Below are 24960 nucleotides of genomic sequence, written 5' to 3'. Positions count from 1 at the left end.
CACATGGTATTGTGGCTAAGATGCTGAGCCTCAGACTTAGGTTGTAATATCTCTAAGTGCTTAGAACTGAAAATCTACAGTATACTGTATGTTTCTATTACAGGTAGTAGCCACTCCTCATCGCTTGCATGTTTTTTAAAGCTGGTCTTAGCTTGACAGATGCAGTGTTCTACATCTAGCACCACGTTTGAGATGCTGCTTGTGAAATACAAATGTTCACTGTGAAGTGCTCCGTTGCTTCCTTGAACTAAGGGGCATATTTACGAGCCCCTAGCGCCACCTTGCACTGCCCTAACGTAATTTTTTTTTTACGCTAAGGCAACGTTAAGGAGGCATTTCTCCTGCGCTGTATTCACAAAGTGGCGCAATGTAAGCAATGTAAGCATTGCGCCACTTTGTAAACCCTTGTGCCACATTATGCCTGCGCCAGGCATAATGTATGCAAGGGGGCGTTCCGATGCAGGGAAGCCCAAATAAATGGCTCAGTGATATTCACAACATTTCACTGCGCCATTTTTCCGGTCATTTTTAAAATGACGCACACATTTGAATCAATGGGCTTCCCAGTGCTTTGCTGCACTAGCGTCAACATTTTGCCACACCGCAATAGGCCAAATTTTTTTGACATTATTGTCCTAACGACCGCCATGGTGCGCCGTATTGTAAATACGACACAACCATTGTGTCGTTAGGTGGGCAGGGTCGACACTCCCACCAATACTACAGAATGCATTCTGAAAAGCAGTGTAAGTGCTACTCCGTAAGTATTTTATTGTTTGTTTGCCATCAATTTGAGTCGTGAAAATAGTAGCTAACAATGGACCCAGGGAATTTTCTAATTGGCTTCTGGAGTCAATTGAAAATTAGGGAAATTTAATTTAGGCTCCCAGAAGAATCAGGGCAATGAATGTTTCATTTCTAAATGAAGCAAGTGACTTTTGAAGTTGCTTGAGGATAGGGCTCAAGGATAAGACTTAAAAGAGAAATGAAGAAGTGGAAAGAAACATGAGAGATGGTATAAAGCACATGACAACGGTGATAACATATTTCAGTTGCTTTATGTGTTTCCTTAAGGTTAATTATGGTAAGTTCTGAGAAGAGTTACAATTTCTCATCGAAATGGAATTTCCACCCATTTTTAAAGACAAATTGTGTATACTCCATAATTACTATCCAACATTTCTCGACACCCCATTGCCTTTTGAAATAAACAACTTATGGAGTCGTAAACACATGAGTAACTGCTCAATAGGATTTTCTAATAAATCCCTATGAGTCTGTCAAATCAAACGGTTTGGACAGATATTTGGGAACCATTACATCCGGATTAGAATTGTGCAGTTATGTCATCACAATTGATTTTTTACAAAACACAATGTTATGATTTCAAAGTACGTAGCATTGGAAATGTCAGGTAATGCTTGTATTACTATTTGCCAATGTGTCTTTTGGGAATCAAATTAATCCTTTGGAAGAAAGGTTGGAATTGTATTTCACCTTAAAGAACCTGTGATAGCTAATGGAAATCTGTAATCGGTGTCTTAAGTCTGGACTACTTACACAAACATCTGCAACATCAAATTATTTAATGCATTGGCCCAATGAAAGCTAATACCACCTCCACCTAGTCTTTATGATATAAATCGTGAACAGTAACTTAAAGCAGCAAGTACACTCGCTTTTACTTGGTTTCTTGCATATTGAAATAATACCTGCTAATGCAGTAAAGCATGCAATGATAAAGATACAATTTAGAGATTGTATTTTTTACAAAATGTGTGCTGTACGTAGATCCACTTCTAGGAATTTGAAAAATGTCCATAATAAAAGCTTTAAATACTCTTGCAATAATTCACAAACAATTATAGGTCTTGGTATGGGTATGTTTGATCACAGATGTATTCTATTTTTATTGACTCATAAAGGTGGCAGTATACACTAAACTGAAACGATGACTGTCCAATCATATATGAGGATTTAGATGATGGAAAGTGTTACAAAGTCAAATTGTACCCACTGAGGTCACCGCTTGGTGCTGACCTAGTAACCTATGACACACCATAGCCCTATGTCAAGGCATTGCGGGGCTGTCACAATCGTGTGGGAGGCCCTCAGCCTTGGCTTGTGTTAGCTGTGATGTCCTACACTATGGGGGTTATTCTAACTTTGGAGGAGTGTTAATCCGTCCCAAAAGTGACGGTAAAGTGACGGATATACCACCAGCCGTATTACGAGTTCTACAGGATATAATGGACTCGTAATACGGCTGGTGGTAAATCCGTCACTTTTCCGTCACTTTTGGGACGGATTAACACCTCCTCCAAAGTTAGAATAACCCCCTATGTTTTTAAAAGTGTGTGTGCTTCACGCATTTGCGTAGCAGCTCGAAGCTTGAAAAAAACAGAAGTCATAAGAGCAAACATTTTGAAGAAATTGATAAAAGGCTATTTCATATATTGGATGGGACCCCATGTCTAAAAGACTATTGATTTGATTCCTCCAAGGTGTTTAATGTATAGCATACCCTGATTCATATTTTTTATATATAGCACGAACTCGACCCTAGAGTATTGGAGCATTTACATGAACACCAGTTACATTACAAGTTCATATTCATTTTTTAGCCACCTGTAGATTGAGTGATTTGCCCAGAGTCACAGGATAATCAGGGGCATAACACAGGCCTGTTCAGCCCATGCAGCGGAAGGGGCCCCAAAAGCCTTCACAGGGCCCCATTCCACTCAAGGTGGTGAGACAGGGGAGACTCAGGTTCCTCTCTTCACATTTGCAGTATTGCCCTTATCATTTTACTTTACACCACTGACATGAAAGGTGCATAATGTCTCCTTAAGAGAGCCGCCATGAGGAGCAAAAAACAAAGGTAAATAGATACTGTCTGGCCATCTTATATCGCTTAGTTGAAGATAAAGATTAGTGTAGTGCCAAATTACCAAATTCCTCCTGATATCAGGAAGGAGAAAAGGGCCAAGCATTGACGCCCAGAAGTAAAGAAGTAAATCAACTAGATGTTCCAACTGCTAGAAGCAACAATGTCAATGCTTGTTTTGTTTCATCATTAACTAAAACTTTATAATTGAAGAAACTTCTGGCCCTCACCAATGTAAAAAAAGAAGAAAACATTCATTAAAAGCGAAAAATATTGTTCTCCTCATAAAAACTATGCATTGTCATAGTAGTCCCTGGCACCGAAGAGAACTTCTTTGTGAATGTGCTCCTTGTGAAAGAGCAGAATGCCTTCACTCACAATGAAGTAGCCAATGACTGAAGCTGACTGATCAGTGCTCCATGCTTAAAGCTGTTGTGAGCAGAAGAAAAGTAAGAGTGACACTACAGATAATGGTTAAAGAGGGGAAGCATCCCGAACAACGAGTCGTGAACAACGAAGTCGTGCAAAACTAAAGCAGAACAATGTTTTCGTTTTCCACGACTTCCTTGTTCAGGGCATTAACCACGCATGTGCTGAACCACGTACATGTGTGGTTAAGGCACAGAAGAAGGGTGTCAACGCGATCAAGGATGAGATAAGTTGGGCTGGGACTGGGGCTGTTTTTGTGGGGGTAGGGTGGGGGGCTCGGGTGATTAAGGTTTAGGGGTGGGGGTGGCGGGGTCAGGGTTTAGGTTTTAGGGGTGGGGTGGGGGTTTGGGGTGCTTTAGGTTTTAGGGGAGGGGGTGGGGAATCGGGGTATTTTTAGTTTTTGGGGGTGGAGTGGGGGGCTCGGGTGATTAAGGTTTAGGGGCGGAGGCTGGGGGGTCAGGGTTCAGGTTTTAGGGGTGGGGTGGGGTGTTGGGGTGCTATAGGTTTTAGTGGAGGGGGTTGGGGTTGCGGTAATTTTGGGGGTGGGGGTTGAGGTGGTTGTGGGGGTGAGGGGGTCGCAGTAATTTTTTAGAGGTGGGGGCAAGGGGGGATGCATGCTGGAACCATGCATGCCGTTCACTAATGCCTTTACCAGGAATGTCTTTACAACAAAAAATTGTTGTTAAGGCATTCGTGGTAAAGGCATTAGTGGTAACAACGAGGTCGTTGTTCCGACCTTGTTGTTCAGGCATGGGTGGCTCAGGCACTCATTGTTCCGAGATATAAGCGTTAAAGAGGACAGGATGAAAGCCCTTATTAGTGTAGAATATATACAATTTATGTAAAATCAACATGGACTGGCTAACATAGAGCCTAAAAATCAGGGACTACAATAGTAGAAAGGTGGCAAAGAAACACAAAGAGTAATAAGGTCAATACATCCATCACTGATCATACGATACAAACAAGAACTGTTATCACAGGAACAAAATATGGGAACCTGAGATAGATTTCTTTGATGAGACCATCATCTTGGAAATGGCTTTTCCATGCCCCTTACCTAAAGTTCATGGTGTTGGTTTGTCACAAAAAGAATAAGTCCCGAGTTTGAAATTCTTTGCTCAGCTCTGAGCTCCACAGTCCTATGGCTGCCCTTCTTGCTCAATGCTCCATGCTGCTTGTGGAACACCCTGTGGGAGCCCGCAAGCATGAAAATGCCAGTGCATTTCTAGGAAGGAGGATGCTTCACCACGCACTGAGTGCAGCTTCCAGCAATATGCTGTCTGACTCAATGAGCACCACAGCATCTTCTCCGGAATGCCTGCAATCGCTGGTAAGCTCTCAACACAGATGTAATGCCCTAGCAAAATCTCTGGCCTTCTGCGTACAAACGATGTAATGTAATGAAGTTGCCAGTAAGAGTATTCCAAAGTTAGGCCACCTGAAGAGAATAGGTAAGTTCAACCACAAGATTCCTTTTAAAACTGGGAACTCATAACTTCTGTTGGCTGGCTGAGCACTCTGTCTTGCACTGAATATAGGGACAAAACTGATTCTCAGTAGAAACTGGAACAAGCCTTATAATATAACAAGCATTTGCAATGCAATTGGTCTCGCAATTGCGAGAGTTAGAGCTACTGGCATTGTAAATGCCTAATTGGATTTTGTTTGCCACATAAATTGTTCAAGCCTGCCTCATAATTTGGTCCTTTCCTGCCACATACTTCCCCTGCATATAACGAAAGCTCTTCCGTTTACCTTCTTCCTCTATCTGCAACAAAATGTTGCCATTTAGCATCCTAATTTAAATCTGCCATGCTAATTGCAATAGAAGACCACTTTTACCACCCCACCATCAGAGTTGCTGGCTGGCTAACACAATCCCACCAAAAAAGACACAAGCCAGCCATGGAGGAGTAACGAGGGAAATAAACTAGAAGGGTCACCAAAACATAGGAAAAGTGTTCAAACAGTCATATTCAGTGACATGCTACATTTTCTTGCAAGCTTGTTATCTTTTTTTGCAACCCCAAAAGTTTTCTGGTAGTCATGCAATGCCACACCACATGCACATTAAAACAAATTGTCCTTTGCACAGAGTTATATTTGATAGGACAAAGTTCTCCAGACTGACAGCAGGAACATTTGGAGCTTGTCAGCCATAAGCATGTTACATCTACAGTGTTTCTGCAAGCTATATATAAAGCCGCACTCTTGCAACCACTTATAGCAACTGTTACAACTACAATATAAATAATAACTGGTCGTGATATATTCTGATCAGTGCTCTGTGTTGTGTGCCTTAATATGATTTCTAAGTAAAGGCACGACTTGTTAAATTCTACCATTCCTACCAAGAAAGACAACAAAGTATGTTTTGGGGTGTGAGGAGTAGATGCATAGAATAAAGTTTGGGAATGGATACGTAAAGCAGTGTTTCTGATGTTATGGGAGGGAAGGGGCACAGGTTATGTTTTAAATTAGGAAGGCGGAAGACAATATGTTTTGTATTGGTGAGAGGATACAAGGCACCTGAAATGTTTTGGTCAGGTTGCAGATCAGAAAGCATGTTTTGGGTGAGGGTCACAACACTGGTTTATTTACCACTAGGAAGTACAGAATTCTAGCCGTTTTTGGGTCTGACAAGATGGATAGTCACAGTGCTGATAAGATATACTGCCTACAATGGTGGGCTACCCCAGGCTCCTTGACATGCCATTTCCCCACCTTAGCTCAACCATGCCCTGGATACCACTGTCAAAGGCCTCTCCCCTGTGTGGGTGCCCTTTTCACTGTGCTTAAGGCTATTGGTAGTTATAACTGAGTACTAGCTTATCTCTCTCTTGCCACCCACAAAAAGTCCCATTCGATTACCATCACTCTTCCCTCTGTTTGTGCCTGGCCTTGAAATGCTCCCAGTCGGCACAGTAGAAAATCCTTCAGCTGGGCTGGTTTCTTGGTTCACATCCTCCCAGCCAGCCATGAAAAGTTTAGTTTGTCAACTTAAAAAGGCACGGTGCTCCATTCTTTATCAACGAGCCATAGGAAGGCTGCTGCACACATACAGTGAACATTATACCAACCGAAACATTACCTGCTTTGGAGTGTTATTGTGCTTTCCATATAAATCCTTGCACACGTATGTGCATACTAGTTGATTGACAGACCATCATAAATTCACCAAAAACACTTCTAACTACTTGGTCAGGCAGTGAGTCTGGGAGACGACGGGAAGATATATTTTCTGCTCTTGGGCCAGGAGACTTACAAGCGTGCATGAAATTTCAGGGCATACATTTGATTTTTCAGCTGGGACACTCACAGATGGACGAGGCTCTGCATCCATGAAGAATGACATTTTCAGGACTGGTTGCATAACAAAGGCACATTTTTCTCTCTACTCACTTTAAACTGAATCGCAACAAACACATAATCGCACACAAAAAGAATGAAATGCAATTGTAGTCCTTTTCCGCACTCATCTGGGCAAAACCCAGTAGCTTTTGCTCCTATAATGTAAAGGAAAGCTCGGTTGCGCTACATTTTTTGTTTACGCCCAGATTCTGGGAGGGCAGCTGTGTGTCGCTGTATGATTAATTTGAATATGTGTGTGTTGTAGCAGAGACCCACAAAGCTCTTGGTGAGCGTGACTTGACAAAATGTGGGCGGTGGTGAGTGTACCCACTAACAAAGACAAAACACGCCTCTGTCTGGCAAACATGCACAAGATCAAACGTTCTGGAGAAAACCGCCCTGGGTTATCTCTACAGTACGTGCGGGGGCACCTCTTCTGTTTACTGCCAATTGGCATGTTACACTATGGATAATCAACACACATTTTTATAACTTGCAGAGTTTGTAAACCGAAGAAAAGCTGAGGTGCAAGATGGACTTCCTTAAGCCCTTGTAATAAGTCAGAACGTCTGTGCGCTGTAAATAGGAATTTACATTTTTTCAGGATCGTCAATGCATCAACTTGCATTGAATACAGTACATATAAACATGGCAGTGGAGGGAGAAGCTGCGTACACACACACGCACATACCACTCCCCACGAAAAAAGGTTATGTAAACAGCGACCACATAACGCCGCCTCCAAAGACAAATGTTGCATTGTGAAGCACTTCAATACTTCTGATCTAGTTTGCACTACATGAAACTTCAAAGCGCCATGGCCGCCATGGAGCGTGAAGGGGAGAGACAAAAGAAAACAATAGTGCACACACACTAACGTATATAGCCGATGGTGCAATAATCCATTTGAGAGAGTCAGTCTCCAAGGCGTAAAAAAAACGCCCCAAGGCGGAAGAAATGTTAAACATTTGCCAATGATATCAAGGGACTTTTGAAAGGCAAATCCAGGGATGAATGAAAGTGATGGGCGTGAGGTGAGCATGGTTAAAGCCCAGAATAGATTACAACACGTCAGAAAAGCAGCGCTTGCTGGCTGCTATGCTCAACCTAAAAAGGTGGAGGTAAACAAATTGAGGGGAAGCATGTTTAGATCTCACATGATAATGGATTTACTATGGAACATTTTGATTTCCAATATTATTAACTGTAAACATTTTGTGCATAGATGAGTTCCTCACAATATGTAGGGTTCAAACTGGGTTTGACAATGATTCACCAAAGGGGACATCACTCACTGATATTGGGGAATCAGTACAGTTAAAATTAGTTTCTAAAACAGTTCTGGAATATTAGAGTGGTGTTTGTAGCTGTGTCTTAAACTGGGACTGTAATGGAACAATATTCCTTCCACCTTTCCTTGGTTCTTCTTACTGCAATTGTATTGATTATATAAGCAATACTGTCTTTCCTGTCGTCCTTCACAATGAATAGTGACTCTCGATTTCTGATCTCGATCTCGATCTCGAGAACTGTAGTTGTAGTATATATAATGAGGATTTAACTTCTTCTTGAACAATGGTTGATGTAGTTTCTAATGCACTGTTTTAGTTTTAGTATGCAATTTACTTAAATGTGGTGATAAATTATTTTTGGAAATGCATGTACTCTTGGAATGTTTGTTAGATTGGTTCTCTTTCAAAATTGGAGGTAAAACAGTTATTTTTGACAATATTGTGTATAAATATTAGCAGAGAAGAATTAATGGTCTGTTTCCTGCCTTATTTTAGTATCGATCATTTTTGGTCTTGTTACATGTGCCGTTATTTTAAGGTAACATAACAAGGTTGGATATTTTGTCCCACCTTAAGTCCCTCAACATCCTTCAATCTGCAGCTAATGGACTTCTCACAGATGTCTCGAAAGAGTATTGTACAGAAATGAAGAATCAAACGCCAAAACTAGGAAATCATTTATTTGTCACAGCTGTGCTTTCCCACCTAATGGTCTTTTGGTTAAGTTCTTGTTTTACTGTTAATCAAAACCTGTTGTTTATTTAAGGCATTGGACATGATGTGTACGGATTCTAAACAGATGCATTAACCATTGAGGCCTTTAGGGGAAAAACAATAGAAAACTAAATATGGGTTGGAAACTAAATAATGAAAGTTTTGTCACTGACTGACATCGATAGAGAGCAATAAATGTGTTATCCAAAGAACAGGGCACAGTGCCCAGCCATTAAGACAAAAGCCTAAGAGGTCACTGCCATAAATAAAGGAGGATTCTCTGACAGTGACTTTGAATGAAGGGCAGGATATGAGATACTATTAAGATGAGTCACAGAAGCACAAAGAAAGCAACAAGAAACAAAAAAGTTAACGTTTGATACAATGCTAGACTGCAAAAGGTTCAGACTTTAGTCACACCCAGAAATATATCTGAGAAGTGCACAACTTTGTTGAATGTGGAACGTGACAGCCAGTTGTCTTTACATTTGCTTACATAATTGAGAGGTAACTCTCATTTTACTTTTTTTTTTTTAAAGTGCCTTAACACAGAGCACTGACTATTTCCTACAGAAAACTGACATTTCCTGTACGGCCCTTGCCACTATGAGGCTGGTAGGTATGGTATGTAACTGGGCACACAGATCTCAGCGAGTGATGGAGCAGATATATTTGCTAACTTTGCATTCTATGAATGTTTTGCCAAATATTTACATTTTACTAGGTTTAGTGCCCTATACTATGCCCTGTGGCTCGTGGCTAGTTGCGACTTTGGATAGTATGCTCCAAAACTCAAACATATCTAGGCGTATCAATCATGGCAATTACCTCAGAACTTAAGGTTTATAAATCAAGAAACTTCAGATGTGTTCTTTTAGTGGTCTAATAACTGCCTTAAATTACCATGCCTGTCACTGTGCAATTCCCATCAAAAGCCTCTCCAATTCCAAGTACAATACTTAACAGGGAGAAGGTCCATGACCTTCTATGTAAGAGACATTCTCTTGTAGCACCTCTAAAAAAGACATGAGATAAAAGACAAGACCAGAAAGTCTTGGCATAATTGAGTACATATCATGTTCATGTACTAAATCATAAAGGCAAAGTGTACTTCGTGTATATGCATGCACCATATTTAAGTTTCAATCTGGGTAACGGTGCTTGAGTTTTAAGTAAGTTCCAGCACAACCAAAAATATTCTCTAGAGTCTGCATCAAAATTATCACTTATCACCCACCCTGGCCTCCCTCTATTGGCTTCTGATATGGGCATGTATTTTGTTCTCGGCTAGATTTAGAGTTTGGCTGTCACACATCAAACCGACGGTATGTCCACTTTAATCATGGTTGGGAGGACCGCAAACTATCTGTCAATTAAGCCCGATTGGATCCGTTGATGAAAAGCTTCCTCCAATGGTCTGATGGAGAAGAGGCCATTGCAAAAAAGGCATTACACAACCTACTCTATTTAGGGTAGATGATGTGATGTCCTTTTTTTCCTATCCATCACAGCCTGGGGTGAACCAGCGAAAAATGTAAATATTGGTCCCCTCCTGCAGGAAAATTAGTCCCTTATTGTGGGAGTCATTAGTTACTCGTTTTTTTAAATTTTGCTTGTTTGCTTGCTTGTTTGTAAAACCCAATATTTATTTTTGCATCTGCAGTGCTTTGTGATCTGTCAGAGCCATGGCACGGTTTAAATGAAAAATGTTAAATGTAAGAAACTGTTCTAGCTGATAGAGCCTGTGGATGAGAGATAACCCCGACTCATGCAGCTTTTGGCAGCATTACTTAGAGAGAACAGTAGTGTATACAAACTTTTAAGAAGCTTTCTTGTTTTACTAAGGTAACCTTATGCTATTTTACTGTGTATTTGTATAACAAAGTGTTCACTAACTACCTGGCCTCTTGCCACTCGTTGCAAACTACAGGCTGCGGTTGTGACTCATCCAGTGGAGATTCTCCAAAGAAGGTTGTTGTTTCTGAATGACACAGGTCTGAGCGGGCAATATGGATGTTATGTAGGTGCGGTCAATGCTCAAGGAGATGCTCAGTGGGGGACCCTGGAACCTTCCAACCTAATCTGTGTGAATACTGATTGTGTAGTGGGTTGTCTCTGAATGGGGTTTTGGGTCTTGAGGAACTCTGCCCTGCCTGTGATGGCTATGTCAGTGTTGTTGGGCAAGGGCAATGGTTCTTGTGCTCTTTCATGGTACTTACGTGTTTGTGTGTAAAAGTCTTTGTAGGGCACTGAATGTGACCTATCTTTCTCAGCTGGTGCATGCTGTTTCTGTTCACTTAACTAAAAGCCAGCCCTTCTCTGTCTTTCTTGTGGAAACAAGGTATGTACCATTGTTGTAAGAGGTAGCACAAAGAAGCAAATATTTGTGTGTGGTACTGTCTTTTCCGGTCTATATGGGACTTATCTGACATCATGATCTGTCACGACTTAATGCTAAAAAATATCTAGGATACCAGCCTGCAGATGGGTCATATCAAAGAGAAATATTCTACAGAGCCGCTAGTGTCAACTAGAGCAAGCATTTTAATACAGTGTTGTACAGTACACCTGTATTTGGAAAGAGTGCAGTGGAGCCCGTGGTTTCTTTCTGCTGCTCGCCTTTTTTACTTACCTGAGATTGACAGCTGTGACATCCAATGCTGTTTCCTATCACTTAGCAGTGCTGGAAACATCTAGCACTTTCCATAAGCGATTTTTTTTTATTGATACCTGTTTTTAAATGCTAATTAGTTTGCACTTTCCTTTGCCCTCATTAGAAAAGGTTATTTGCTGAGAGTGTCCTTTGGAGCAGTCTGTAACACTTATGGCAATACTCGATAGCTATTCCTTTAGCTATTCTTTATGCTGTGAGTTGTTGTTAAAAGGTGTGACTGAAAGTGACGTGCTTTGAATCATTGTGAGCACCAGTATAGTGCCCAGGCACATCTATGCAGTGTTAGATGTGACACGTGATAAGCACCAGAGTTGTTGTGTTGGTTCCAGAAGAACGTGGTTCTTGGTGGTTTATTTGAAGACTGGCAATAGGGTAGTCGTCCACATAGGCATGGTGGGCACTCCAAAGGAGGGTTACTAGGAGTGAAAAAGACCTGCATCTGGGGATGACATTTAGGGCCTTGTGATTTGGAGATGTTGTTATCTGATGGTGTTGTTAGGGAGGTAAGCGAACTTGGTGGCGCTAAGCCAGGTAAGATGGGTGATAAGGGCATTTAGAGTTTGTACTAAATGCCGGCCTGTGTAATGCGTGGAATTAGTTGTACTGATTGATTTATTTTTAAATCCTGTTTTAGTTGTACTTTATTCAGCAGCTTCACCAAGGCACTTTAGAATTACCGAATTCACTTGTGAAGCAAATTAATATTTAAAATTTACAAGCAAAAACAGATTATGATCATGAAAATTGGCATGTGAAGCCTGATGAAAGTACATGAGTTTTTAAATTAGAACGTGGAAGCAGCACTTTTAGGTGCATTTAAATTTAAATTCAAAGAAATTCAATGGAAGAATGATTAAGCACAGGTGGTAGAAGGAACAAAGTTAAACTTGTGGTTGTCAACATTATGTTTGAGGATTATTGTATATGGGACAACTTAGATATATAAAATGAGGGGTGAGACTTTTGAACACATTTAAGTATGATGACAGGATCATAGACAAAGAAAATAAAACTATTCCAACAGGATAATACATTTGTGAAGTGAGCAGATGGTGAAGTTCAGAAAGAAAAAGTATAGATGAGATGATAATTTATAGTAGTTAACAGGATCAAATAAAATACTAAATTGCACTAAGCGATTAGGCCGAAGAATATGTGATAGAAGGGCAGGCTTCGCTTAAGAGTTGATAACAACTGTAAAACAGACAGAGGTACACAACCTAAATCTGCATTTTGATTGGCTACTAACTAGTTGATATTTAGCTAAGAGATTTGCAACTTCTACCCAGACGAGACTCGCTGGAGTAATGAACGAATAAATCAGTACGCCTTCTTCCACTGACTGCCTTTAAAGATCACAGAGATTGAATAAAGAAATAAACTCTTTGCCTATCTCATAGAATGCACCTGCACTGGGACGGATGCTTACTAAAGATAACTTTAGAATCAATCACTTTCCTGTGCAGAAAGCAGGATATATGTAAAATAGTTCTCCTTTATGCTGCCTCCACATTCCCGTTTATGTGTTTGTAGTATATATTTAAAGATTTTCGACACTGTCAATGTTGTGCAGCCTATGACAGTTTTCACTGTTTAGTAAATTACCTTTGAATTTGGAGGTTGGGGGGGGTCCACTACAGTAAATGCATGGGATCTCAAGGGCACAAATCTAATGCAACTAATCCTACAGGAAAAGGAGGGGGGGCATTATACTAATGTATTACATGTTTACCTCTGCTACGCACTGCAAAATGTAATGCCTTGTCAGGGGTAGTAGGCATTAGGTAAATTCAACATTAAGCAGCAGAGAGGATGAATAGATAGTCTGAGGAAACAGATTTGGAAAGAAGATGCTGCTCTTGGCTAATCTGGCGTTTATCCATTTAAAAGTATATCATTCTGTCAATGCTAAAAACCCACACGTCCCTTCACATTTTTTAAAACACCTGGTTTCATATCTGCATTAACTTCTTAATGCTCATTTGCATTAGCCCAAGCAACAGCAAAGGCGTTACACTGAATTGCCCTTATAGCCCATATCTCAGCAGCGTGGCATTGAGGTGTACCTTACTTTTGTCATGAAATTAGAGCTCTAGTTGTTAATTAGAACCCTTGGGTGAAGCTGCAGTAGCCCTCTGAAGAATCAACTAACACACTGGTACTGCTGATGGAAGTATATGTTGTAGTTAGCATGTCAGACTTTGTCCTCATGTGCCTGAAGAATACATTTATGAATTTATACAAAACATGTAATTTTAGTTTCCGCCTCACTAATAATCATAATTTCCATGACAAACTCACAGGTGAAAACAGTTTGCTCTCAAAGATGGTTAATCAAATCCCAGTAGAGTATCATCATTTTCCATGGAGTGAAAGTACCTTAGAACTCATCCCAATTCCTGGAATTAGTATGGCTCTACCAATGAATGAATGATAGTGTGATGTAAAATAGTTATCATCCTTTATATAAGCTTCTTGTTTTGAACATCAAGACCTGGTATTTAGTCAAATATGTTTCAAAAGGACAAACATGGTGGAGCCTTATCATTAAAACAAGCCCAACAGGTATGCTTCATGTAACCTTCCGCGTAAACAGTACCATGAAAAACACACCTTCTGCAAACATTTTCTGTTACTTACACTCTCCATTTTAGGACTCTGATTTACATTAGCAATATTATCCAAGAGGGCGGCACTCACAGACAGTTATTACATGCACATCGGGCCCTCTGACTCTACCCTGCTCAATAACTATCTGGCATTGCCATCCCCTTGGCTGATGTTTCTTATGTGTATGCAGAACAAGCCTGAGGTAAGAAAGAAACGGACACGGAGAAAACAACTTCAATATTATGTGCGATGGGTGAAACAGGATGAGAAGGACACAAAAGAATGAAAACAGTTACAGGGGAGGAAAAGCAGCAGATGGCTGGAATGAGATCATTTCAGCAACAAAAGATTCTAAATGTAAGAATTTCCCACAAAGACAGGCATTCACCCTAGTTTTGAAATCAATGTTCCCTCTAATTATTTTCCTCTGTGGGCGGCGAAATTTTTTTGTGTGCACCCTTTTCTTAGCTGTGGGCAGCACCAAGTATCAGGTGACCCACAATAAGAGTCATTATTTGTTTTTTGGAGCAGGATATCCATTGAAGATTTAAAAAAAGCTATGTGCAACATCCAATACATTCTCTGTAAATGTAGTAAAAATTAAGAAGCACCTGAATGGATTCGCCCTCATGATCAGTGTCATTCAGCATGTATCTCCTATTTTGCCTATTTTTCAGTGTTCAACTCTGGCATCTCCTCAATCTCAGTAAATGTTCCACACATTGGGCAGTGATCCTTAATTCCAGCTTGAAAATGTAGCAGATAATGTAGACCGCATTACTTTGTGCCTAGCTCACATGTTTGATAATGGGAGGAGCATAATCCAACTCAATTTCCTTCCTCTGGCCACGAGGCCTCAATTGACTTCTTTAAGGTAACCAGTGACCTTCAAAGGTACCCTAGGGACTCGGACTTCTTGCTCCCCTCTGCACCACAAATCAATGCAGTGGATAAGTTTATCAAAATGTAGTTCTCACCCCTCCAGAAAATCCTCCCACTACTCAATCTTGTACTAAGTGGAGCTCAAGAAAGCCCCAGCCTTGGCATTCCTTCATTACTATCAGGACAGCTGGAATTTCAAGATTCAGTTGCTTTTGTTACATAATATGGTTACAACACTCTAGCAACCTGATATCATTAACAGACTGTAAAGAAGGGATAGAATGTTATGTTTAGAATAACATCTGGGATTATCAGTTGTTGGCGTGTGTTTTGTAAAGAAGCTAAAAATAGTAGGCATGTCAGTTGTATACTTTTGACTTTTATATGCCTGTGCGCTCGGAACAATTTACTGAGCGGCATTAGGTGGTAAGCTGGGCAGGAGCACACAAGCTCAGGCTAGAGGGAACATGGGTTAAGAGTAAAGAGTCTGAAGTGGAACATATAGAGGTGGACTATCAGGGGCGGGTCCTTCATTAGAGTGGAGGCGCGTCACCCCACTGACAAAAATGCCCCCAGACACTGCCCAGAGATGAAAAATAAAATGGTATTAAAGTTATTTTACTACGATTTTATTTTTCATCACCAGTCCTGAACCGAGAGTCAGGATTGGGGGGGGGGGCAGCTCAGTGCCAGCAGCAGGACTTGTTGAAAGTGCACTTGTCTGTGGCCAGCGGTCTTGAAACAGCCAGCCAGACTTGCACACTTTAAACCTCTCAACCCAGCTATCTTACACATCTGGGTTGAGAGCAAGCACAGGCCTCCAGTGCCCTGGGAGCTCCAAGAGAGGCCACTCCCTCCAGTCCTTGAGCTTCTCTAATATTGATTAACAGCATGGGAGCAGCACCAGCATTGGGTAAGGAAGTTGGATGGGACCTGCGTTGGATCCTGGAGAGAAGAAGAAAACTGGAGCGAGGAGGATGTGTCGGTCAGCAATTTGCAAGCAATGTAAGTTTTTTTAAATTTTATTTAGATTATGTACCACCTCCTTACATGCAGCGCGCACGTGCATGCACCCACCCCTCACCCATTTTCTCACCCCACTACTCTCTGTAGTTGCCTTCTGCCCCTTTGGACTATAATGCAGACATGCATCAGAAGGCAAACAAAATGTGTACTTTAAACACTAGTCTTCAGAAAAATTCTGTGCATAGCTCATCAGGTGTGCATTACAGATGCGTATTATGTGGCTTACGTGTAAAGTGCTTTCTGCTGCCACCATGCTGCCATGAAGCACTGGGGAGACACAAAAGGGACAAGCAGAAGGTAAAACAAGAGAAAAGATGGAATAAGGGGGAGCTTTGTGAATTAAATGGGGTTCCCAGAACGTTAACATGAACTCAGAATTAAACCAGTTTTTCTGAACTAGGCAAATTTGTTTTGGTTTCCACTACAAATGTATTTACTGTGATGATGTTGTGACACGAGGTACAAGAGCAGGAATGCATTAAGGGTTCCCACTTTCCACACTCCCTTCTCCGTCATCAGTTTGCTTCCTAAAAAAAATACTTTCTGTTTGGGATAGATAGATGGTTGCCCACTAATGCGTACTTCTGTATTTATGCATCATTATTTAAATGCCCCACTGGCACCGGGAGACGCTCTAGGGAACCCTGGCAGCAAGTAGTTCGATGATCACAACTTTTTATAATGGAAGAAACTCCTCCCCGAGGAAAACTCCCCAAAACATTATTTGGTCAGAAGTTTCCTTCTAAGGATTTGAGTCTGGTGTACTGGTATTGTGAGCACTAATAGCACACGGAATGAGGCAACCCTGCACCACGGCTAGGTGGCCTCCAATGTATAGACAAATGTGTCACAATCAGCCTTGGAAAATGTGTTTCTCACAGGTAATGTCTGCCGGCGGATATCCTCTTGCATAACTGAAGAAACTCTGCTAAGCGTAATACACTTCTCGGAACTTGAACAAGCATCTCCATTGAAAAAACACTCCTTATTCAATAATTTAGTTGGCACAGCAAAGCCAAAGAACACTTGCCCCTATTGTGACTGGTTTCTTATTTCACCCTGAGGAGAAATAGGTGCTGTTACCTCTTTAAAGGTCCAGCTCTGAGAGTTCACAGCTCCTCTTTTGGATATGAACGAAAAAGGTTACGTGTCTCTGGTTTGTCATCGAAACTTGTATTAACACAAAATATTGCAAATAAAAATATGGAAAAAAACACGAAACAAATGAAATACTGTATAGACAAACCGGATTCAAAAACGGCCCGGGACAGTATGGCCTTCCGAGCACAAGAGCAAGACCAGAACTGGAGTTTGAGGACACCATTACCAGGATGAAGGAATCCGGTACAAGGAGTTACTGTCGTGCAGGAACACTGCACTACTGGTCTTTTAGTCCTGCGCCCGATTCGTATGGGAAAACCTGGTGAAATCAGTGCAGGGAAAATAGCATGGAATTCACAGGAAGACTGATTCTCGCAATTATCCGTTTTCACAGAAAAAAAAATCTGAATAGTCCAGTAATATCACACCCAGGAGTTTGGTGATTTCCGTGTGTGGTATTAACACATCAGAACTCCGGTTACTTATATAATGGGACCTTGGTTACTAAAGTGCCACAGCAGGCAGGGCCATGGAAAGATTAGATTGCCATGATCTATGTATCCATGAAGAAGGTAAAAAAAAAAAAATATGTTGTTTTTACCAAATGCTGTATCTTTAGTATTCAAAAGACCTTAACATTACTTATAAAAAATGTTAACATTGCGTAACGCATCACTGTATCATTCAACTATAAATTTACCAAGGTACCTACATTAATGTTTCATTATCCAATTAGAAAGGCATAGAAGTGGACAGCCAGCATGATTTGATCCAGAAATGAGACATTGATATTAGTTAAGAAATCCTACAAACTTCCTCACAGCTCTCTGCAGAGGTTTAAAGTTACATCTCTGACACAAAGATTACAGCAACGGGAATGAAATGTTTTTTTTAGCTCTGCCATAAGTCGAAACATTTTGATTTCACTTAATATATTTGATTTTACTTATATATATATTCACTAAAAAAACAAAAGTTACAGGGCTGTTATAGTTAGGTTCAGATTTTACACACACAAAACCATAGAAATTCATGAGATCTGGATATACTTATCTTACAAAACTATAATTCATGCCCTAAGGTAACTATAACTCGCACCCCCGCCATGCACAGTTTTGTCATCAATAACTATATTAGAAATGTTACAGTGATATTATCAATGATGTCATAGAAGGGGTAATTAGCAGTGCATGGTGAGGGCGCAAGTCATAGTTACCTCAGGGCACGAGTTAGTTTCTCGAGATAAGTATAACTATAACTGTTGAATTTCTATGGTTTTGGGTGTGCAAAAACAGAACCTAACTATAACATCCCTGTAACCTTAGTTTTTTAGTCAATTTCTAAGGTATTTTCAATTTCATTTCCTAATTATAACGTCCCTGTTTGTAGGATTTTTTAACGTTAAGTAATATTTAATTACCATATGTTAATCTAACCACTGCTGCGCATGGCTGCAGGGAAAGGGTTGGCCGCAGGGTCTGACCTGTGGCCAGGCCCTGGAGCCAACTACTCAATGGCAGCCAACCCGGGAAGGGGGCACGTAGCCCCCGCCCAATACCCCAGGGCTCAGCACATTTTGTGAGTTGGGAGAGGCATGTCCCCCTCGCTCAGCTGTTTTTGGCCCTGGGGTCCCCATCCTCCGGGGCCCAGTGCATTATCTTTAGGGCAGGTGGTATGTGGTTACCCTCCCCCAGACATTTATGACCCCAGAGACCCCATTTGCCATGGCTCAGCCATATTGTAAATGGGGAGGGGCATGCAGCCCCCACCCAGGGGCGATTTTGGCTCCAGTGACCCCATCTCCTGGGGCCCAGCCATATTATAACAAGCATTTGCAATGCAACGGGTCTCGCATTTCTCCGAGTTAGCACTATTAGCAGTTGTAAACTCCCAACCGGACTTTTCTTGCCACATTAAATGGAAAAAAAGAGCACGATCGCACTGCTACAGTTCACTCGTAGTGAAACCTATCGGCAAAAGTGCAATTATCTACGTAACCTGCAAAAGTGCAATTAACTATGTAACAGGGTCGATGTCATGGAAAGCGCTCGACTTCTGCCAAGCGAGATCGCGCTGCGAAAAAAGATAAAATGTAGTCCACAAACTGGACGGAAAACAGTGAGCCTCGCATGTTGTCAGTAATTAGTCGCTGCCCTCGAGGAGGGCTAACCACCGGAAAAGGCATGACTTATGCATGCCTTACACTAATGAAAGCAAGCAGATTTTAACAGGCAAGCCCACGAACCAATGAAAGACACTGATGTGACATGGACGGGGCTCCAAGCCCTTTTTTAACTACTAAAGTGTCTCGCAAGCGAAACGCATGTGCAAGCGCATGCGATGCAGGCTCGACCCTAAAAAGGGGAGGGCAGCACGCAGCCCTCTGTCCAAGCCAATTTGGCCCCGGAGACACCATCCTCCAGGGCCCTCCACCTTTTTTAAATGGCATACCACAAGGCTCGGCTAATTACTCAAGCGGAAGGGGGCCACATGGCACTCTCTGGGGCCCAGCCAATAAAGGGTGAGTGTCCTGGAGCCCTCATATTCTTGTTGGGGGCTGCAGGAGGAGACTGAAGACCCCACGGCCCCAGCTGGCTCCTTGCCTTCAGCATGAGTCAGCATTGCCTCCGCCAGCAGGAAGCTGCTAAAAATGCTACTCCCTACGAGGAGCAATCTTTGCATTTGTTTCCGTGCCCGCTTCAGTAAGGCAGGGAAAAAGATGAATAGTTCCCTCCCAGCTGGGTGCGGACTTAGTGATAACTCTCGCTTGCTGGGAGCTTTGAAATTGTTCCCACCAAGCAAGAGCAGACACAGGTTTCAATGCTAGAGTAGGCACAGAAACTACTATGTCCTGGGTGTAGGCACTCCAGGACATATCAGTATCCTGCCCTGGGGAGTGAGGTTCCCAGGGCCATTAATGGATCTATGTAATGCATGGCCTGGCCCTGGGGGATGGATAGATAGATAAATAGATATATAAATAGATAGATAGATAGATAGATAGATAGATAGATAGATAGATAGATAGATAGATAGATTACCTACTGGCACTCGCCAGTATGTAGATATAGTTAGGACATAGGGGGTAATTTTGACCTCGGCGGTCTTTTGTCAAGACCGCCGAGGGATCGCCGTGCTGAAGACCACCAGTGGTGGCGGTTTTCCACTCGGCGTATTATGACTGTTGGCAGCTCTCCGTCCTTTTTCGGACGGAGAGCCGCCAACAGCCATACTGGCGGTCGGCGGGGAAGTGGAGGTTGCTCCGCCTCCACCGCCACGTCAACAGAACACCGCCCCCCCGAATCACGTTGACGTGATTCGGAGTGGCAGTGTTCTGTTGACGGTGTGGTGTCGGCGGAGCAGCCCCCATGGATCCCGTCCCCTCCCGGAGGATCGATGGACCAGGTAAGTCGATCGTCCGTTAGGTGAGAGGGGTGGGGGGGTGTTGTGTGCGTGCATGGGGGTGTTCGTGTGTGTATGTAGAGGGGGTGTGTGAGTGCGTGTATGCTTGCGGGGGTGTTTTGTGTTTGAGAATGAGTGCGTGTATGTCTGTAGGTATGTCTGTATGGATGTGTGCGTGTATGTTTGAATGTGGGTATGTGTGTCTGACTGTGTGTGTGGATGTTGGCATGTATGTCGGTGTGTGTGCGTGTATGTGTGTTGGTGGTGCCTGCGTGTCGTGTGTGAATGAGTGATGTGATGTTGGGGGTCGGGGTGGGGAGGGGGGTCCTGCCACCTTTTGGGGGTGGCAGGGTTGGTGGGGGGTGTATGGGAGGGAGTCGGGTGGGGGAGACCCCTATCAGTGCCAGGGAAGGAATTCCCTGGCACTGATAGTGCTTACCGCCATGGATTTCATGGCGGTTCCAAACCGCATGAAATCCATGGCGGTCAGCCGGGTCCAAATACCGGCGGCGGTATAGTGATGACCGCCGGGCTGGAGACCCAGGTCTCCAGCCCGGCGGTCGTCTCCGCCCTGGCGGGCGGAACGGAGAAGCGGCGGATGACCATGGCGGTAACCGCCATGGTCATAATTTCAAAAAATAGACCGCCAGCCTGTTGGCAGTCTTAGCACCGCTTCACCGCCGTCCGCCAGGGTCGTAATGACCCCCATAGTTTCCAAAGAAAAAGAGTTTTTTGGTTTGCTAATAACTTTGGCGCCATTTGACGAATCTTTACGAAATTTTCAAAACTAGTTTGCCACTTACTTGAGCTGTTGTCTAGAATGTTTTGGAGTGATTTGTCAAGCGGGCTGAGAAAAAGGGGTGATTTCCCATAGGGATTTTAGACACCACTACAGCCCGAACTGCTGAACGGAATTGTACCAAATTTGGCAGAAAGCTAGATCTTGTTCCAGAAAGATATCTTTTTGTGGTTTGGTGTAAATCTGTTCAGTAGTTTTGGAGTTATTGAATAAAAAAGATTTATGTATATCTAGAGACGAAAATTGAAGGATCCATGCAGCAACAACAATGCCATCGTAGACTGGCCGCAACCTGAGAGATAAGTTGCGGCTGCCATTTTGTGTATCAGGACTTGGTTTTGCAGAGGTGAGGATTAAACCCCTCTGATGGAGACTGATAGGGGGTCTGTGAGAGACCTCTCCTTGGGCAAGAAATTGCTGAAAAACATATTTTTTGGGGCACACAAGGATCTGCGAAGCCACCACTCCACTCAGCGTGCCCCCGTGTGAATCCGTGACAGATCCGTGGATCCTAAGCCAAATGAAAGAAACAAGTATATCCACTCAAAGACCCACTCACACTCACTCACATACCTATTCATACCCACTCACAGACCCACAAAACCAATACCACACCCAGTCACAGACCCACACAGCCACTCACAGCCACTCACAGACCCAAAACAGCCACTCACACACCCACTCACAAAGCCACAAAGCCCATACCACACTCAGTCACAGACCCACACATCCTCTCACACACCCACTCACAGACCCACAAAACCACTCACTCACATATTCACACATCCACTCAATATACTCACACACCAACACAACCACACACACCCAGTCACACGCCCATACAGCCACTCACACACCCGCAGCATGGGGTTGGCTGCATGTGAGGGAGGTTCGCTGCCGGGCCTGGCCACAGGCACCGCTAATTATCCCATATATTACATCAGTTGTGACATCTTCTATGACATCATTGATAATATCACTGCAACATTTGCAATAAAATTATTGATTTGATTGCATGGCAGTAGCGCGAGTTATAGTTACCTTAGGGCATGAGTTATGTTTTTTTGAGATTACTATAACTGCTGAATTTCTATGGTTTAGTGTGTGAAAAATCTGAACGTAACTATAATGTCCCTGTAACCTTCGTTTTTTTAGTGTGTGTGTGTGTGTATATATATATATGGCTTTTGTCATTTTACAGCTCGGCAAGGATGACACTATGTCAATCCTATGCTTAAAGATTTTGCTGTACAAATGGCAAAAGACTTTGTCATTATCTAGCTCGGCGAGGATAGCACTGTGCTAATCCTATGCTTAAAGACTTTGCTAGATAAGCAGACATTTGAGGTGAGCAAATCTAGAGTGTCGCTGGTGTTGCAGGGTGCTCCTTACTAGAGCAGCTCTCCACCTAAAATTGGGAACTTCCCAGAGTTCTCCTTTGTTTTTTGCATAATTTATGCATCGCTCTATCCCTGAAAGGGTTTTGGTTTGACTTATACTGGGTGCTCCCTTGTGTCTGGACAAAGCTATACTCCTCTGAAGAGCTCTAATGAGAGCGAAACACGTGTCAGGGGTTGCTTTACTCATTCCAGGTTGGCTTGGATGGTATTTGACCAGTCCAAAGCTGTAATACTGTGCCTGGAGTGGTAAATGGCTTTTGTCATTTTACAGCTCGGCAAGGATGACACTATGTCAATCCTATGCTTAAAGATTTTGCTGTACAAATGGCAAAAGACTTTGTCATTATCTAGCTCGGCGAGGATAGCACTGTGCTAATCCTATGCTTAAAGACTTTGCTAGATAAGCAGACATTTGAGGTGAGCAAATCTAGAGTGTCGCTGGTGTTGCAGGGTGCTCCTTACTAGAGCAGCTCTCCACCTAAAATAGGGAACTTCCCAGAGTTCTCCTTTGTTTTTTGCATAATTTATGCATCGCTCTATCCCTGAAAGGGTTTTGGTTTGACTTATACTGGGTGCTCCCTTGTGTCTGGACAAAGCTATACTCCTCTGAAGAGCTCTAATGAGAGCGAAACACGTGTCAGGGGTTGCTTTACTCATTCCAGGTTGGCTTGGATGGTATTTGACCAGTCCAAAGCTGTAATACTGTGCCTGGAGTGGTAAATGGCTTTTGTCATTTTACAGCTCGGCAAGGATGACACTATGTCAATCCTATGCTTAAAGATTTTGCTGTACAAATGGCAAAAGACTTTGTCATTATCTAGCTCGGCGAGGATAGCACTGTGCTAATCCTATGCTTAAAGACTTTGCTAGATAAGCAGACATTTGAGGTGAGCAAATCTAGAGTGTCGCTGGTGTTGCAGGGTGCTCCTTACTAGAGCAGCTCTCCACCTAAAATTGGGAACTTCCCAGAGTTCTCCTTTGTTTTTTGCATAATTTATGCATCGCTCTATCCCTGAAAGGGTTTTGGTTTGACTTATACTGGGTGCTCCCTTGTGTCTGGACAAAGCTATACTCCTCTGAAGAGCTCTAATGAGAGCGAAACACGTGTCAGGGGTTGCTTTACTCATTCCAGGTTGGCTTGGATGGTATTTGACCAGTCCAAAGCTGTAATACTGTGCCTGGAGTGGTAAATGGCTTTTGTCATTTTACAGCTCGGCAAGGATGACACTATGTCAATCCTATGCTTAAAGATTTTGCTGTACAAATGGCAAAAGACTTTGTCATTATCTAGCTCGGCGAGGATAGCACTGTGCTAATCCTATGCTTAAAGACTTTGCTAGATAAGCAGACATTTGAGGTGAGCAAATCTAGAGTGTCGCTGGTGTTGCAGGGTGCTCCTTACTAGAGCAGCTCTCCACCTAAAATTGGGAACTTCCCAGAGTTCTCCTTTGTTTTTTGCATAATTTATGCATCGCTCTATCCCTGAAAGGGTTTTGGTTTGACTTATACTGGGTGCTCCCTTGTGTCTGGACAAAGCTATACTCCTCTGAAGAGCTCTAATGAGAGCGAAACACGTGTCAGGGGTTGCTTTACTCATTCCAGGTTGGCTTGGATGGTATTTGACCAGTCCAAAGCTGTAATACTGTGCCTGGAGTGGTAAATGGCTTTTGTCATTTTACAGCTCGGCAAGGATGACACTATGTCAATCCTATGCTTAAAGATTTTGCTGTACAAATGGCAAAAGACTTTGTCATTATCTAGCTCGGCGAGGATAGCACTGTGCTAATCCTATGCTTAAAGACTTTGCTAGATAAGCAGACATTTGAGGTGAGCAAATCTAGAGTGTCGCTGGTGTTGCAGGGTGCTCCTTACTAGAGCAGCTCTCCACCTAAAATTGGGAACTTCCCAGAGTTCTCCTTTGTTTTTTGCATAATTTATGCATCGCTCTATCCCTGAAAGGGTTTTGGTTTGACTTATACTGGGTGCTCCCTTGTGTCTGGACAAAGCTATACTCCTCTGAAGAGCTCTAATGAGAGCGAAACACGTGTCAGGGGTTGCTTTACTCATTCCAGGTTGGCTTGGATGGTATTTGACCAGTCCAAAGCTGTAATACTGTGCCTGGAGTGGTAAATGGCTTTTGTCATTTTACAGCTCGGCAAGGATGACACTATGTCAATCCTATGCTTAAAGATTTTGCTGTACAAATGGCAAAAGACTTTGTCATTATCTAGCTCGGCGAGGATAGCACTGTGCTAATCCTATGCTTAAAGACTTTGCTAGATAAGCAGACATTTGAGGTGAGCAAATCTAGAGTGTCGCTGGTGTTGCAGGGTGCTCCTTACTAGAGCAGCTCTCCACCTAAAATTGGGAACTTCCCAGAGTTCTCCTTT

At 42.6% G+C, this 24960-nt stretch overlaps 1 protein-coding gene across 1 annotated transcript in view; it reads right to left on the bottom strand.

The window, feature by feature from the left end:
* The window catches only part of PMP22 (peripheral myelin protein 22), a 102941-nt gene that overhangs the window by 18488 nt on the left and 59493 nt on the right, over window positions 1–24960 (bottom strand). The gene's annotated exons all lie outside the window — the stretch shown is intronic.

Source organism: Pleurodeles waltl, chromosome 7 (assembly GCF_031143425.1).
Source record: "Pleurodeles waltl isolate 20211129_DDA chromosome 7, aPleWal1.hap1.20221129, whole genome shotgun sequence".
In the NCBI taxonomy this organism is placed as follows: Eukaryota; Metazoa; Chordata; class Amphibia; order Caudata; family Salamandridae; genus Pleurodeles; species Pleurodeles waltl.
Note: the sequence above shows the minus strand (reverse complement) of the source record. Positions and strands in the feature narration are given on the sequence as shown.